Genomic DNA, 16,746 nt, shown 5'->3' with positions numbered 1-16,746 from the left:
CCATCCTAAAAGAAACATCAAACCATAGTCTTTTGTCTTAAAAAATAGGGTACCAAAAAGTTCTTCTAGACTAAAGTAGAATTTTCAGCAAGAATTTTCAGCAACATGATCATAGTTGGCATGTTCTTCAAAATCTGGAAAAATATTTTCCTCATCAGGATTGCAAAACTTTTCTACCTTTATAATGAAAATCCGTAATCTCAACTAAATTATAATAGCTAACAATTATGAAACTTAAAACAATTTAAGAGAAATAAATAAATTGGAAAATGAAATTTGCATTTAGCATTCTGAAGTGAAAATGGAGAAATATTAAGAATTATCCTTATACGTTATATGTATATGTATAGTATAAAGGTTTGTATTAAAAAGTTTGAAGTATAACTAAAATTCAAAATATCATTTTTGAAAATACCCATTTTTATAATGATTTACAATGATAGCGACATTGGTTTTTCTTAAATTCCACATATTTCAGTGTTGAAATTAAAATATACAATATACAAATAGTCAATATCATAGAAGTAAAAATAAATTTTATATGGAGATAGACTTTACATGGATATTTTCAAAATCAATCATGAAGGATGATTATGGATTAGGAAAAATGAAATTGGTGAAATGTTACAGTTTTATGTAGTATTTGTATGTAAATTGTATAATCTATTAAAGTAATAGAAGTTGTTAATGAATTTATATAAGCGACATTTCATTATATTAAAAGGGAATTTAGATATGAAAATGGAAAATTATAGAACATGAAATAGTAATGGGTAATAACTTGTCTACTCTTTTCTTCTTTTATTTTGGTGATTAATTGTAAGAAAATATTCATGGTATAATTATTTTGAAATATTGACCATGTTTTAATTTTATTTCTATTAGAATGTTTTTCCCCTTTTTCCTTGTAGTCATGTTTTAACATAGAATTATGTTGGCTATTAGGTGGCCTTTGAAATTAATGTGAATCTTCACTTAGTGAAGATTATTTTTCTTGTCCAATTTTGTGCATGTTTATAGTTATGGTTGCATCTCATTTTCCATGCATTAATCAAAAGTGGAATCAATTCTTTTGATATCTTTTTTATATCTCATAAACTATAGCCTGAAGGAAATTTTGTGGTTAGGTAAAGAAGATATAACAAGCAATTCATAACATTAAGAAATTTCATATGAGGATGACACCTCTTTATATGCTCCTTGCAACACAACTATTTTCACAAAGATGATAATAAAATTATGGTGGTATTGATGAGTCCACAAAGAAATCAATATGCATCTTATCTACTTGATAATGTAACATTAAAAGCTTGGAATGAACTTGTAAAAGAGACCATTAAATATGAAGTGGCATACATGCAAAACTAGTTTAGTTAATATGTAAATTAAAGAAACACTAGCTATTTGGCGAAGGTGTGAGAAAATAGTGGTGTAATTTCAGGGAACTAATAAATATAAACCTAAGATAACAAGATACTAGCCTTGGGAGAACAACAAACCTATTATTAGAATAAGGTGATGGAAAAATATATAGACAACAACCTTAAGAAGTGGAAGCAACATTAATGATCAACTAACGCAGTTAAATAATAAAAAAGGTCATTGTCAAGGGCCTGAAGGGTATGATAACATTGAATTAAAGAAGTGAATCCATAATAAAATTCATCAATTTGAGAAGATAAGTTATGTGATTGGAGAAATAGTAACAATATTTCCTAGTGTAACAATTTTATACATTTCAGAGAGAGGAGGAAAATAAACTAGTATGACTAAAGGTGAGAAAACAAGGCCAATTTAATAATATTTCTATCTTTGAAGCTAGTAAACACGAAGTGGATTGGTCAACATGATTGGTAAGGTCAAAGTGATGACCTATATAAGTGTCATTATAGGAAGTTCTAAGCACTTGTAATTGATGAGAAATGACCAATGATAAACTAGGAAAATGTTCCAAGGATAATAATTGTTTAACTTTTTGAAAAAGAAATACATGATGTAGACTAATGAGAAAACATTGAGCATGAAGTGTAGGAAGAAATATTGTTGGAAATATAGTTGGAAATTCTATAATGAGACTTTGATAAGGATTACATATAAATTGGCAAAAGAAGTGAGATTCAACTAATAAAGGGTGAAATTGAATAAATTTCACTCAGGAGTGGATTGATCATATATTGTTACCTCATACAAAACAACTTACTAGTGCGCGTCATTAGTATTGAAAGAAGTTATTGCCAAAATACAATGGGCATACCAAATCATTCATAGATGATAATGATGGTAGTGGTTCCAATCATTTCAAAGTCTAAACTGAATATTTAATGAGTGAAAATTAAAGTGGAAGAATCCCTATTCCAACTTGAACATGGGTGAATCTACACTAATAGAGATCAAGTGGAAACTTGATGAGAAAAGCAAATCTTTTTAGGATGAACAATGAAAATTATGCAACTAATGAATAAATCATGAGGGGGCAACAAGCCCTCATGCAGGTAGATTAAGCATAAAATAAGACTTAAATAAGGATGACCTCTTGTATGTGTGCTATTTGGATAAGAAAAATATGTATAGTGATCATGGAATTTTAACTTGATATTGATGATTTAAATGATTATACAAATGGTAACATATTAGCAATGAATTTCATTGGGGAAGGAAGAATAAGTGGTGAGAGATTAAGAATAATGTTAGTTCATACTTGATATTCAATGTTTGTACAAGTAAATGAAATTGATGAATCATGATAAGAATGCTTATAGAATATTATTCTATATTTGATAAGTATTGAAATGTTTCTCAGATTAACGATGTTTCATGATATGATGGTATGAGGGTGATCATGCTCATGTGATTCATATTTATATAGTTGTTACAATAGTGATGATGTATACTTATGATGATGATGATATGCATAGGCATTATGATGTTATGTCTAGGTATATTGACATATTCATTTACTATGTGATGACAAGTATTTAATGTTGAATACTCATGATGGATATGATATGCATAACGTGGCATAGGAATTATGATGCTATAATATGAGGTTTAGTGACATGTGGTTCATTTATTATGTGAAGTCATGATATGTCTTTGATGTAAATATTTTGATGTCATAACTTATGATAGTATTTCATGAGGTGAAGCATGTGATAGTTTCATACAAATTTATGACATGCATAAGCATGCAGTTCGTTATTATTCATAATGATGAATGTTCTCATGATGACATGCAAGACTTGGCATGTGGATTATTTTCTATGATACTATGATGGTATAGCTGATGCATTGGTTGCATGTTGAGGTGTGATGATTGACAGGACTCCACAAATGGGTCGAGAGGGCCGGTTTATTTGATGATCTTGTGCGAGCCCATACGCACGAGGGAGAATAAGTAACACCATATGGGCTGGGGACAAACTCAATCAACACTACATATGCCAGTGGTTCCTTTGTCTCGTGTATAGCTCTTGATGGATAGCTCTAGAAGGGCTATGGGACCATCTTGAGGAGGCCAAGTGCCTGATGTTCTAGGCTAGGTGCCTAGTATTGGATTGGGATGCCGAAGTCTGGAAGGGATGTAAAGGACTTCAATGCCTGGGGCTGTGCGCCTTAGTAGTTGTGGAGGGAGTGGGCCAGCCTTGTGAGATGCCCGGGGTCATTGAGTACCGGATCGGATGCCTGCCTTGGGGTAGATGAGGTCTGAGTCAGGCGCGAGCCTTGGGGCCAGCCTTGGACTAGGATACAGACTGGGTCAGGCTTATGCCTGGTGCCGAAAGTGGGAAAAAGGATAGAGATTCCTTGAGATTTCTCGGGGTGTTGGAGACTTTCAATGCCTGCTGGTTATACTAGTTCAGTAAAGGGTGTTGGAAACATGAAGTTAATAAATAATAAATAATAAATAATAAATAATAAAAATAATAAATAATAATAAAAATAATAAATAATAATAGAATAATAAATAATGCACAAATAATAATTAATAATAATAAATAAATCACTTAATAATAAATAATAAAAATAATAAAGATAATAAATCATAAATGTTAAATAATAAATGATATTAAAAAATATATACAAGAAAATAAATAAAAATAATAAAAATAAAAATAGTAATAACCATACAAAAACTCTAAATAAGAATAAATAGAAATAAAACAAGAAAAGGAAACTATCAAAAAGAAGGAAATAAAACAAGAAAAGGAAACTATCAAAAAGAAAGAAATCAAAAGAAAGTTGCATGAGACACATGGAGTGTGTGCATGTGGTTCCTCTTCCATTGTTTGTTCTATTTAATAGATGGCGAGGAAGATGAGAGGCATTCTTGCATTTTATCATTCCGAGATTCTATCTTTCATTCTCTTGGGAGAATGGTATACTAAGACTTAGGAGTCACTGGCAGTAGTACGTTGATTGAGGGCTCGGGGGTGGCCAGTTGTAGCAGAATCCTTGCACAATTGAGCCTACGGTTGGGTGGAGAGTCGTCCCCAAAACCTTGTTGTGGTAAGCCTACTTCTACCACAAGTAAGCACTATTCATAGTTGAATTTAGTTTTATTAATCACATGTTTATTTGGCTAGGTAAGGGCCACTCTGATTTAAGTTAATGTTAATAAGTTAATTAGATATTTATTTTGGGCTGTTACATATGTTTACTAGTACATAGGTGCTAGCCTACAGATTACTCCACTCTTCCACCAGGGACCACATTTCATGAATTTTTAGACTAGATGCTCCTAGCACATATCAAGACATATGAAGACCTTGACTCATCAATAACCCATTAGAAATTTAGAAACTCATACTTCATCAACCAACATGAATTTAATTTGAAACAATCAGATCACTGTCATCAGAACACTGTGCCGAACCCAAAAACCTGTATCAACATTCAGAACCAATTGAAACCTCAAAAATTCATGTGTTAGAATGTATACACTCCTTCAATGAAGAAAACCTGCGTGTATACGCTACTTCCTTCAGCCCAACCTGCATATACCTCTAAAGATTCTGAATCATAAAATCTCTAAATTACAAATTGTACCAACCAGTAGTGTACTTACATAACTTTACACAGGCAGACAACAGAAAACAATTCTTCTCACTTATACAATCAATCAAATATCAACCTACTTATGCATTCAGATTTACATTCGGATCTAAGAAGACTTCATTGACAGACAACAGTAGAATGGCAGTAGCAATAAATCAGCAATACTGATCTGATAGATCAGTCATCTCTAAGTATCAAGCTTTTCTTTTGTATACGCTAATTGAAAGAATAGGACCTGCGTGTATACGCTCTTTTGCCAAGACGAACTTGCTTACAGACATTAAAATATTGACTCGGAACTTTGCTGCAATTCCAAACTTCAGACAAACCCAGATCATGAAAGATAATGAATAAAATAGATGCAAAAACATCAGATCTAGCCTCAACCAATATCATATCATTCAAGAATAAGTCATTTCAGGTCTCAAGATCCTGATCCAATATTGAACTCAAGGTGCACATAAATATTTCAGATCTAGTCCCAAACATAACCTTGCAACATAAAATATACTTCAGATAGAAGTATTCCTTAGAATATTATTCACTTGCACATATGGCCTTATGATCCTCTCTTATTTATATAGTTTTTGGCCTTTCTATATACCATGGACCAAATCCACTTAGGACCAATACCTTGGATCAAATACCACAGACCGAATACCTCAGACTAAATACCTAGGGTCAATATCATGGTCCAATATACCTTGGACCAAATACCTCAGACGAAAACCATGGTTTTCGACATGTACGTGCTTTTCCTTTTGTGGGAGTGCGTGTGCACGTTATATGCTATTTTTGTTCTGAGTACCTTTGTGTATACGCTGCTTGGACTAAGTGAACCTGTGTGTATCTCTTAAATTGCTCTTACATCACCTTCTTCCTTCAACTTCTTTATTCTAATCAATAAACCTTAGATCCATCTTCATGATCCTCTGTACCACTGTCGTATTGCCTCTGAATATTCCTGTTAGCCTCTTATCAAAACTGAGTTGACCTGTAGAGTTTCCATCAAGGATAATACTTGTATCATAATGCCAACACTAATAACTCGACCCACAACCAAAGGCACAAGAAAACCAACCAGAAAACAAAAGTAAAACCCATAGCACCATGACTATCCAAGAAATGAAAAGTCTAGGAAAAACCATCGTTAATCTAGTCAATCCTCCATGCCAATGACAACTCATAAGCAAGAAACTACATGCATGTGCCATGCATGTGCCATGCATGGAAAAACTAGCAAGGAAACCATACATGAAACTCGATACTTGCAAGAAAAACCAACTGTAGTTGCTGATCCCAATGTCCTTTTGTGCATTCCTGCTTTTCCTTTGCCTTCTTGCTCCAAATTCCAAGTATTCCACACTCCTCCAAGAGTGCTCTAGGAAATTCTAGTGTCCAAGAGTATGAGAGAGAGAGAGATTAGAAGAGAGCTCCACCAGAACCTATGAAAATCTTACCAACTGATCCTCATAAGCCTTTTTATTAACGAGGCCTCTATTTTCTTCAATTTCCATTATTTTCCTTCATTTCCTCCTCACATGAAACATTTGACCTTTCACCTTCATTTTCTCCTATTTTTCATTATTTTCATAAATAAAATGCCAATTAATGCCTCTTTCCTTTCCAAAGCCTTTTCCAATTTTCTTTAGCCATAATAACTGAAATGAACACCCACTACGATGTTTTCCCACCATTCAGCTTGGAATACGTGTCCCATGATTGTGGTCTTATATATATTTTACATGGATTTTTAACCAAGGCTATTACAGTAAGTCGTCGTAAAATCAAGGCTTTATATGTTCAACAAAATTTTGGTCTTCGAGGGCTTGTTCTTCGGAGTAATCTTCTAGAATCGACTCGATCCACTCATATAAGTTCGTTCGACCATCATTTGAAAATTTCAGTAATAGTTGGGTGTCAGTTTCATTTTGATGTTTTTTCATTGGTGACGTTGTCGTGGAAATTTTTGATCTCCACTGGAGCACCTTTTATAAAATTCTCATGTGGTTTTTTAAAATAGTTAGCTCTGGCTTCCGCAAGAGACAACCAATTCCTTCATGTGTAGTTATTTAAATAATTATTAATCTTTGCTTCCCACCATAACTGTATCTCGTCTAATTTTAACATTTATACTTGCATAATGTATGATTCGAGTTCTGACTACTGGCAACGAAACCAATGTTGTAATCTAGCGAATAACATACATTTTTTACTAGTAGACAAACTTCAAGAAACTATATAGTAAGCATATAGAGATATGATAAATACAGTAATGGAGAGATAACCAAGACACACATATGTGTTCCTTATTATGTATCAATCCAACATGTTACATTGCTATACATACAAATATATATAGAATAACGAGATAATTATGCAGGTCTAACTAACTGTTTGACTGATTATGTTGCTTAAACTATCATTAGTTAACCTTACATCACATTACAGACTATCGACTTGACTAGGTCTAGTTGGTAAAGATGACTAGCCCTTTTTCCATTCCACTAGTCGGTCAAACTGACTAGGTCCTCCAACAACAACTCTTGACCACAACTCCAATCTTAAAATTGGTTGATCCTAGCAAGGATTTTGTGGTATGTACAGATGCATGTAAGGAAGGTCTAGGGGGAGTTTTGATGTAGGATGGTCATGCTATTCGTTATGGGTTTAGAAAGCTAAAATAACATGAGAAAAACTATTATACTCATGATATATAACTAGAATCCATCATTCATGCTTTCAAACATGGAGACATTACTTGATAGGGAGAATATTTCAGTTAAGGAAATATAATGTTAGGCTCAAATATCTATTTGATCAACCTAACATAAATCCTAGACAAGTAAGGTGGTTAACTTTCATTAGTGTATGCTTTTGATATTACACATATTAAATGGAAAGAAAATAACATAGTTAATGCTTTAAGAAAAAATATTAATCAAATTTGTGTTACGTCCACAACAATTTCGTTAACAAATTGCGTAGATCAAGTCAAAATAGCTACAAATTATGATTCAAAATATCTTAAAATCAAGGAAAATGTGTAGAAAACATAAAAATTGGATGAGGAGAGAAGTGATTTTTTAATGGACAACCAAGATTTATTGTTTTTTAAAGGCAAAATTTATATATGTGATGATATAAATATGAAATTCTTTGTCTTAAACAAGGTGCACAAAAAACCAACAATTGGTCATCTTGGTTATAAAAAGTCGATTACTATGTTAAGAAATGATTTTTACTGGCCAAATATGAAAAATGAGACTGTAGAATATGTAGTTAGATGTCTTGAGTGCCAACAAGTTAAATCATCTCATCAACATCCTGCTTGGTTGTTGCAACCCCTACCCATTCCATAATGGAAATGGGAGACAATTTCAATGGATTTTATCACTAGACTACCAAAGACTAGGAAACATCATGAATCCATTATGGTCATGGTTGATAAAATTAGCAAAGCTGCACACTTTATCCTAGACAAATCCACTTTTAAGTCCATAAACATTACATAACTATTCATAATGTAAGTCCTCAGACTTCATGGGATACCTAAAGTTGTAATTTCAAATAGGGATGAAAAGTTCACATCCAAATGTTGGAAAGGGTTGTTTGAAAACATGGGAACAAATTTAAACTTTAGTACATCCCATCATTCTCAAACTGATGGTCAAACAAAGAGGACCAATCATATATTAGAGGAAATGTTAAGGATATATGTTAAAGAAAAACAAACAAAATGGGAGGATTATTTGCACTTAGTAGAATTTGATTATAACAATAGATATCAAACCTCCTTGAAAATGATCCCTTTTGAAGTCATGTATGGAAAAAGATGCAAGGTACCCCTAAGATAGGATCACCCTGAAGATAGATTAGTATTAGGACCAGAATTGTTAAAGGAAACAGAAGAAGTGGTCAAGCAGGTTAAGCAAATTTGAAAACAACCAAAGATCTTCAAATAAGTTATGCAGACTTAAAAAGAAATTAGAAAGAGCTTAATGTGGGAGATCATGTGTATTTAAAAGTCAATCCCAAGAAAAAAATACTTAGACTGGTAGTTGTACCAATTTTTCACCCAGATATTATTGACCTTTTGAGGTGTTAGCCAAAGTTGGACATATAACTTATCAGCTAGCCCTACCAACCAACATTAAAATTCATAATGTGTTTCATGTTTCTTTATTGAAAAAGTATGTACATGATCCATCTCATGTAATTGATTGACATGTTGTACAAGTGAAACCAAAGGGAGAATTCCTAGCAGAACTACTGCACATTCTAGACTTGAGAGTAGTTATGTCCCGAAATAGAGATGTAACACAGCTGAAGGTTCAATGGAAACATTTTAATCTAGAAGAAGCAACTTGGGAGTTGGAGGATGCTTTTAAAGAAGCATATCCTTCTCCATTTTTATGAAATATTGGAAAATGTTTCTAGAATGACATTGAATAGGCACCGGGACAATGTCAAATTCGAGTGGGGGAGGATGTGATATCCCTTCGCTTGAGAAATTTTTGCAATTAGATATGCATAAGTATGTTTTTTCTTAGTATTATACATTGAAATACAAATGAATATTATAATTATCAACACATTTAATGCTTATAATAACTTATTGAAAGATTATATTTACTATGTTTACTTTTGTAAATGAAGAAATTTGGAAAAATTAATTGTTGAGCACAAATGGCTAAAAGAGAAAAATGATACAATTTATTTATGGAAGTGTTATTACCCATCAATAAGTCCTAGGCATCGAATATGAATGTGATGCAGGAGCATAGACTCGGAAAACTTCTTTGTATTTATTAAAACTAAGGGGTCACATGTCTTTGAGAAAACATTAAATTTATGTAAATATTAATAGGCTTTTGAGTGATTAAATTATATTTGGTCAGTGGAGGATGTAAAGGGATGGGAGATTTTTCTAAATATTAATTTAGAAATTAGTTTCATTAATTTTGGGTGAGAGAGGACCCTTAGGGATTCAGGAGTGATTTTAGGATTTTGTTGAGATATTTGAGGACTTTGTTGAGTGATTAAAGGGGTTTGAACGTAAATCAGTTCAATTCAATTTGTATAGATTAATGAGCTTAGAAGGCAAAAAATAGATCAGGTATATTAGAATAGGTTTTGTGTGGAGCGTAAGCTCAGAATGTGGGTGAACTGTATCGATTGACAGGGGTCATTTTTACTGTGTAATTGGGCCAAAGGCCGAGAGTTGTTTTGCTGTTTATTGTGATTTTAATAAATATTGAATGCACCATTATACAACGAATTGTGAAGTTCAGACATTGTTCTTTTCTGAGAAATTGTTTGAAATTATGGTAGTCTGTGTGTTCTTATGAAAATTATATGAATTCTGTGTTTTATTCAGTCTCGGCACTGTCACATTTTGTGAGTGTGGAAAAGTCATTAACATACAAATTGTGAGTGAGTGAATTCTTATTGGAACAGGGTGATAGCACAGAGTGACACGAAGATCATCAACGCGGCAATTGCTTCAGAATCTTGCCAAAGGAAAATAAACGGTGTTTACTGTATAGATTCTGTGTAATTGTCATCGGAGCAGGAGAAATTGCATATCCCATCATATTGCAATAAAATTGGAGGCGAAGATTATAATCAATTTTGGAGTGAATCGGTTCCAGAATTGTGGCGTCGACGATATGAACTATGCGAAACTTGCGTGACATATCATTCCAGCAAGTGGTGATCCCAAATAGAAATTGCATCGACGTTATGGTAAGAAATCGAAATTTGAAGAGTTTGCCAAGAGCGATTTAAACCCACCAATTTATCATACAGCTGTGCAGATAAAACAGGGGAGAGTTGCGGTGTTTATATATAGATCAACCTGTTATAAAGGCGTTTTAACGCTAATGTAATTGGCTGAGGACACTTATTTGCATAAGTTAGCATTGAAGTGAGTTAAATCAGTACGTCGGATAAGAGAATAGCAAGGGCTTACCGAAACAGTGCCTGTTGGCGAGGCCGATAGCATTGAATGCGAAGCAATGGGGAAGAAGAAGCCGGCTTGTTGTGAAAGCGGCGGCATAGGATATTGCCTTCGATCAGGTGTCCCGCGTTGCATTGCAGATAGGCATTGACAAATTGGCTGATGCGGTTGGGGTTACGTTGGGACCTAGAGGTCGTAATGTTGTGTTAGATGAATTTGGAGTTCCAAAAGTTGTTAATGATGGAGTTACAATTGCTCATGCTATTGAACTTCCTGATGCAATGGAAAATGCAGGAGCAGCTTTGATCCGGGAGGTTGCAAGTAAGACCAATGATTCAACAGGTGATGGGACAACTACTGCATTTGTTTTAGCATGGGAAATTATAAAGCTAGGACTTTTGAATGTCAGTTCAGGAGCCAATCCAGTTTCCTTAAAAAAAGGGAATTGATAAAACTGTGCAGGGCCTTGTTGAGGCGCTGAAAACAAAGTCCAGACCTGTAAAAGGACGGGAGGATATTAAAGCTGTGGCTTCAATATCGGCTGGAAATGATGATTTCGTAGGAACTATGATTGTTGATGCTTTAGATTAAGTTGAACCTGGTCGAAGATTAAATTGATAGATGAAACGATGGTTTATTATGGCATTGAATGGGTTGGCTGTTCAACCAATATCAAGTTTGTTTTAAAAAGGCAAGGACGTGCTTAATTAACAGAAACAGAGTCGATTTGTTAAATTCTTGATATTTGAGTGGTGTTTGACAAACTTCTGCATGAAGTTTTGAAGCTTAGGTTTAATCCCATGGAAAATTGATTGTGGAGTGTATGGTTTCGTACCATTAGCAGGGAAAAGATTTCCATTCATGAAGGAACCTTTGTGTGAAGATTGTCGGGTTATGATTTTATTGCATATGTTTAAATGCTTCCGCATATTGAAAGTGTTTGGGGAATAGCTGGAATGGGGAATTTCGGAGCTTGATATTGAAGATGCATTTGTATACGCATGAGATGTAAAAAGATTCTGGGTTTTGCAGGGTAACCTACATCAATTTTTGGTATCAGAGCCTGGCTCTGTTGAGATTGAAGAATGTTTGTTTTCTGAATGCAAACAGAAGGTTTTGTTGAAGAGCTGAAATAGCTCTGGGAGAGGATTCAAGTTTTTTTTTTAATTTAATTTAGTTATTTGCATGTGGTGAATGAATGTCGGATTGTGAAACTGATGAAGATGGCAGCACAGGTATGCAAGTGCAGTTGAGGAAGGAAGCGAGATCAACAGGATCTTGAAAGGTGAGATTGTGTAGTTGATATTTAGCTCTAGTTTGAAGACTATTTACAAAATTTGGTTGCAGGCATAGTGGAGAAATCTCAGCAGGAAGAAGCAGATCACAGCTTGAGAGCAGTGATGAAATCCAACATAGGATTCTAGGTGTGTGGCAGAACCTAAAGATTCAATGGAGGTTGAATGAAAAGGACAAGTGTGTTCTTAAGAGTTGCAGGTGAGAAAAGCCTAAAGGAGCAGTGGAGAATGCTCAAAAGGTTCCAGCAGAGGACCGGGTGATTACCAAAAGTCCAGATCCGGAGGAAGGGATTGGTGAGGTAAGTGGCAATTGAGAGGTTATTGTTGCAGAGGCTTGATGCAACTCATGAGTGAGAAACTCATGGCGAAGGAAATGACTACTGAAAGTCATAAAGGAGAAAGCAGAGGTTCGGAGGGAAACCACATTAGAATGAGGGAGAAAGATGCTAAGGCAAATGGCATATTGAAGCAGTGGACTAATGAATAGTACGAGAAAGAGAAAGCTGAGATCACAATTCATCTTGAGTTATTGATGGAGTTGTTGCAGGAAAATATGAAAGGCCAGAGACATGGTTGGATGATGAGGAAGAGAGTGAAGTGGCAGAGGCTACAGCAGAAAAGGGATCGACAGATAAACATGCAGTTAACAGAAGAGCTGAAGAAGCTCGAGCAGATGATGGATGTACAGTTGAGACAGGAAGAATTCAGAGCAGCTGAGTTGGAAGAGGAGGTTTCCATTGATGAAATAGAGGAGGAGACCATTGATGATTTCTTGAGTTATTGGGTAGATCCAGACCAACTGGATAATGTGAACTCTTGTATTTTTGTAGCTGATAATTTTGATGTGGTTACAGGGGCTGAGGAGGATGCGCAATCTTGTGAAGCTGTCGCAAGTGTGGAAAGGAGTCTTTCAGGAGATAAGTACTCTGAAGAAGAAAGCAGTGATGCTTTTACTGTTACAGTACAGGAGGAAGTTCATATGAATGAAAAGGAGATTCAGCTGGAAGAGTTGGTATATGAACCGACAGTTAAAGTTGTTGAAACTTGTAGTTTTCAAACTGACAAGTTGTGTATGAATGCAGGGATGATACATGATGATGATCAATTGTTTTTATTAAGTGATGGACAGATAACTGATTTTATTGCAGGATTTCAGAATCAGAATTATGTTATGATAACAGATGATGAGATGGTGACAACAGAAAGCTTGGCTTGTGAAAGTATTGAAGATTGCACAGAAAGTTCCTCAAAGGAGATGACAGGTTTATGGCATGAGTTAAGGGTTCTGGAGCAGAGACTAGAAGCACAAAGGATAAGTGTTCAGAATATAAAAACAGAGATGAATGGAAATAAAGAGGTTCCAGAACACAGAGGTATTCTTGAAGAAGATGATGTCGAGGAAAGACTAACTAATAGTCTCAAGAATGATTGGGATCAGCATACTGAAGTGCTGGCAGTGGGAAGTAAGGCACTAAGGCCTTATGATTTTTATTCTAACAAGTGTTTTGTGAATGCAAGTATTGTTGCAGGTACTGGTGAATATTTGACTCAGTCGAGCAGTCAAATGAAGGGAGAAGAGGTTTTCTGTTCCAGAAGACAAGAGGGAATGGATGATCGGGTGGCAGTCAGAATAGAAACAAGCATAGAGGCAAGAAGTCAGCAAGTGACAATACAAATAGAGAAAGTAAAAACTGAGCAAGCCGTCTTAGCTCAGCAGGCAGCAAGAAATCAGCAGTCTGAAGATTTATTAGACAAAGAAATTGATTTAATCAGAAGAATCATGTTGAAAGTGTCTCAGAGGAAGACATCAACAAGTAAGAGAAGCAGCAGCAACAAAATGAAGACGGAGACAAGTTGTGAAAGTGCAGAAATTGGAGCAAGACAGCATAAGATATGGAGACCTGGAGAAAAGAAGCAAACAACAGATATAGATGATGAGTTACAAAAAAAAATGTGGGATCCAGGCGGAAAAAGATTTAAAACGCATGATTTGGAGATCATGATCATTTTCTACCTTGGGAGTCTGATGCAGGAGCATAGACTCAGAAAACTTCTTTGTATTTATTAAAACTAAGGGGTCTCATGTTTTTGAGAAAACATTAAATTTATGTAAATATTAATAGGCTTTTGAGTGATTAAATTATATTTGGTCAGTGGAGGATGTAAAGGGATGGGAGATTTTTCTAAATATTAATTTAGAAATTAGTTTCATTAATTTTGGGTGAGAGAGGACCCTTAGGGATTCAGGAGCGATTTTAGGATTTTGTTGAGATATTTGAGGACTTTGTTGAGTGATTAAAGGGGTTTGAACCTAAATCAGTTCAATTCAATTTGTATAGATTAATGAGCTTAGAAGGCAAAAAATAGATCAGGTAGATTAGAATAGGTTTTGTGTGGAGCGTAAGCTCAGAATGTGGGTGAACTGTATCGATTGACAGGGGTCATTTTTACTGTATAATTGGGCCAAAGGCCGAGAGTTGTTCTACTGTTTATTGTGATTTTAATAAATATTGAATGCACCATTATACAACGAATTGTGAAGTTCGGACATTGTTCTTTTCTGAGAAATTGTTTGAAATGATGGTAGTCTGTGTGTTCTTATGAAAATTATATGAATTCTGTGTTTTATTCAGTCTCGGCACTGTCACATTTTGTGAGTGTGGAAAAGTCATTAACATACAAATTGTGAGTGAGTGAATTCTTATTGGAACAGGGTGATAGCACAGAGTGACACGAAGATCATCAATGCGGCAATTGCTTCAGAATCTTGCCAAAGGAAAATAAACGGTGTTTACTGTATAGATTCTGTGTAATTGTCATCTGAGCGGGAGAAATTGCATATCCCATCATATTGCAATAAAACTGGAGGCGAAGATTATAATCAATTTTGGAGTGAATTGGTTCCAGAATTGTGGCGTCGGCGATATGAACTATGCGAAACTTACGTGACATATCATTCCGGCAAGTGGTGATCCCAAATAGAAATTGCATCGACGTTATGGTAAGAAATCGAAATTTGAAGAGTTTGCCAAGAGCGATTTAAACCCACCAATTTATCATACAACTGTGCAGATAAAACAGGGGAGAGTTGCGGTGTTTATATACAGATCAACCTGTTATAAAGGCGTTTTAACGCTAATGTAATTGGCTGAGGACACTTATTTGCATAAGTTAGCATTGAAGCGAGTTAAATCAGTACGTCAGATAAGAGAATAGCAAGGGCTTACCGAAACAGTGCCTGTTGGCGAGGCCGATAGCATTGAATGCGAAGCAATGGGGAAGAAGAAGCCGGCTTGTTGTGAAAGCGGCGGCAAAGGATATTGCCTTCGATCAGGTGTCCTGCGTTGCATTGCAGATAGGCATTGACAAATTGGTTGATGCGGTTGGGGTTACGTTGGGACCTAGAGGTCGTAATGTTGTGTTAGATGAATTTGGAGTTCCAAAAGTTGTTAATGATGGAGTTACAATTGCTCGTGCTATTGAACTTCCTGATGCAATGGAAAATGCAGGAGCAACTTTGATCCGGGAGGTTGCAAGTAAGACCAATGATTCAGCAGGTGATGGGACAACTACTGCATCTGTTTTAGCATGGGAAATTATAAAGCTGGGACTTTTGAATGTTAGTTCAGGAGCCAATCCAGTTTCCTTAAAAAAAGGGAATTGATAAAACTGTGCAGGGCCTTGTTGAGGCGTTGAAAACAAAGTCCAGACCTGTAAAAGGATGGGAGGATATTAAAGCGGTGGCTTCAATATCGACTGGAAATGATGATTTCGTAGGAACTATGATTGTTGATGCTTTAGATTAAGTTGAACCTGGTCGAAGATTAAATTGATAGATGAAACGATGGTTTATTATGGCGTTGAATGGGTTGGCTGTTCAACCAATATCAAGTTTGTTTTAAAAAGGCAAGGACGTGCTTAATTAACAGAAACAGAGTCGATTTGTTAAATTCTTGATATTTGAGTGGTGTTTGACAAACTTTTGCATGAAGTTTTGAAGCTTAGGTTTAATCCCATGGAAAATTGATTGTGGAGTGTATGGTTTCGTACCATTAGAAGGGAAAAGATTTCCATTCATGAAGGAACCTTTGAGTGAAGATTGTCGGGTTATGATTTTATTGCATATGTTTAAATGCTTCCGCATATTGAAAGTGTTTGGGGAATAGCTGGAATGGGGAATTTCGGAGCTTGATATTGAAGACGCATTTGTATATGCATGAGATGTAAAAATATTCTGGGTTTTGTAGGGTAACCTGCATCAGAATGATTAGATTTATTTGAGGAATTATGATATTGTCCAATTAATTGTTTCCTAAAAGACAAGGAGTTGTCCTCAAGAGTGGTAAACATGGGCTCATTAATGAGAAGATAACTATGTGACACCTATTGGTGATGTGGAGGTAGTTATTAACCAACAATAGAGTGGTATATGGGATA

At 35.1% G+C, this 16,746-nt stretch overlaps 1 pseudogene; it reads left to right on the top strand.

Moving 5' to 3' along the window:
- The window catches only part of LOC149168593 (ruBisCO large subunit-binding protein subunit alpha, chloroplastic pseudogene), a 174,693-nt pseudogene extending 163,084 nt beyond the window's left edge, over positions 1–11,609 (top strand).
- Positions 11,610–16,746: the final 5,137 nt, after the last annotated feature.

Source organism: Pinus tabuliformis, chromosome 4_2, assembly GCF_031772625.1.
Source record: "Pinus tabuliformis cultivar Carrire ecotype Pingquan chromosome 4_2, CPIR1, whole genome shotgun sequence".
In the NCBI taxonomy this organism is placed as follows: Eukaryota; Viridiplantae; Streptophyta; class Pinopsida; order Pinales; family Pinaceae; genus Pinus; species Pinus tabuliformis.
Note: the sequence above shows the minus strand (reverse complement) of the source record. Positions and strands in the feature narration are given on the sequence as shown.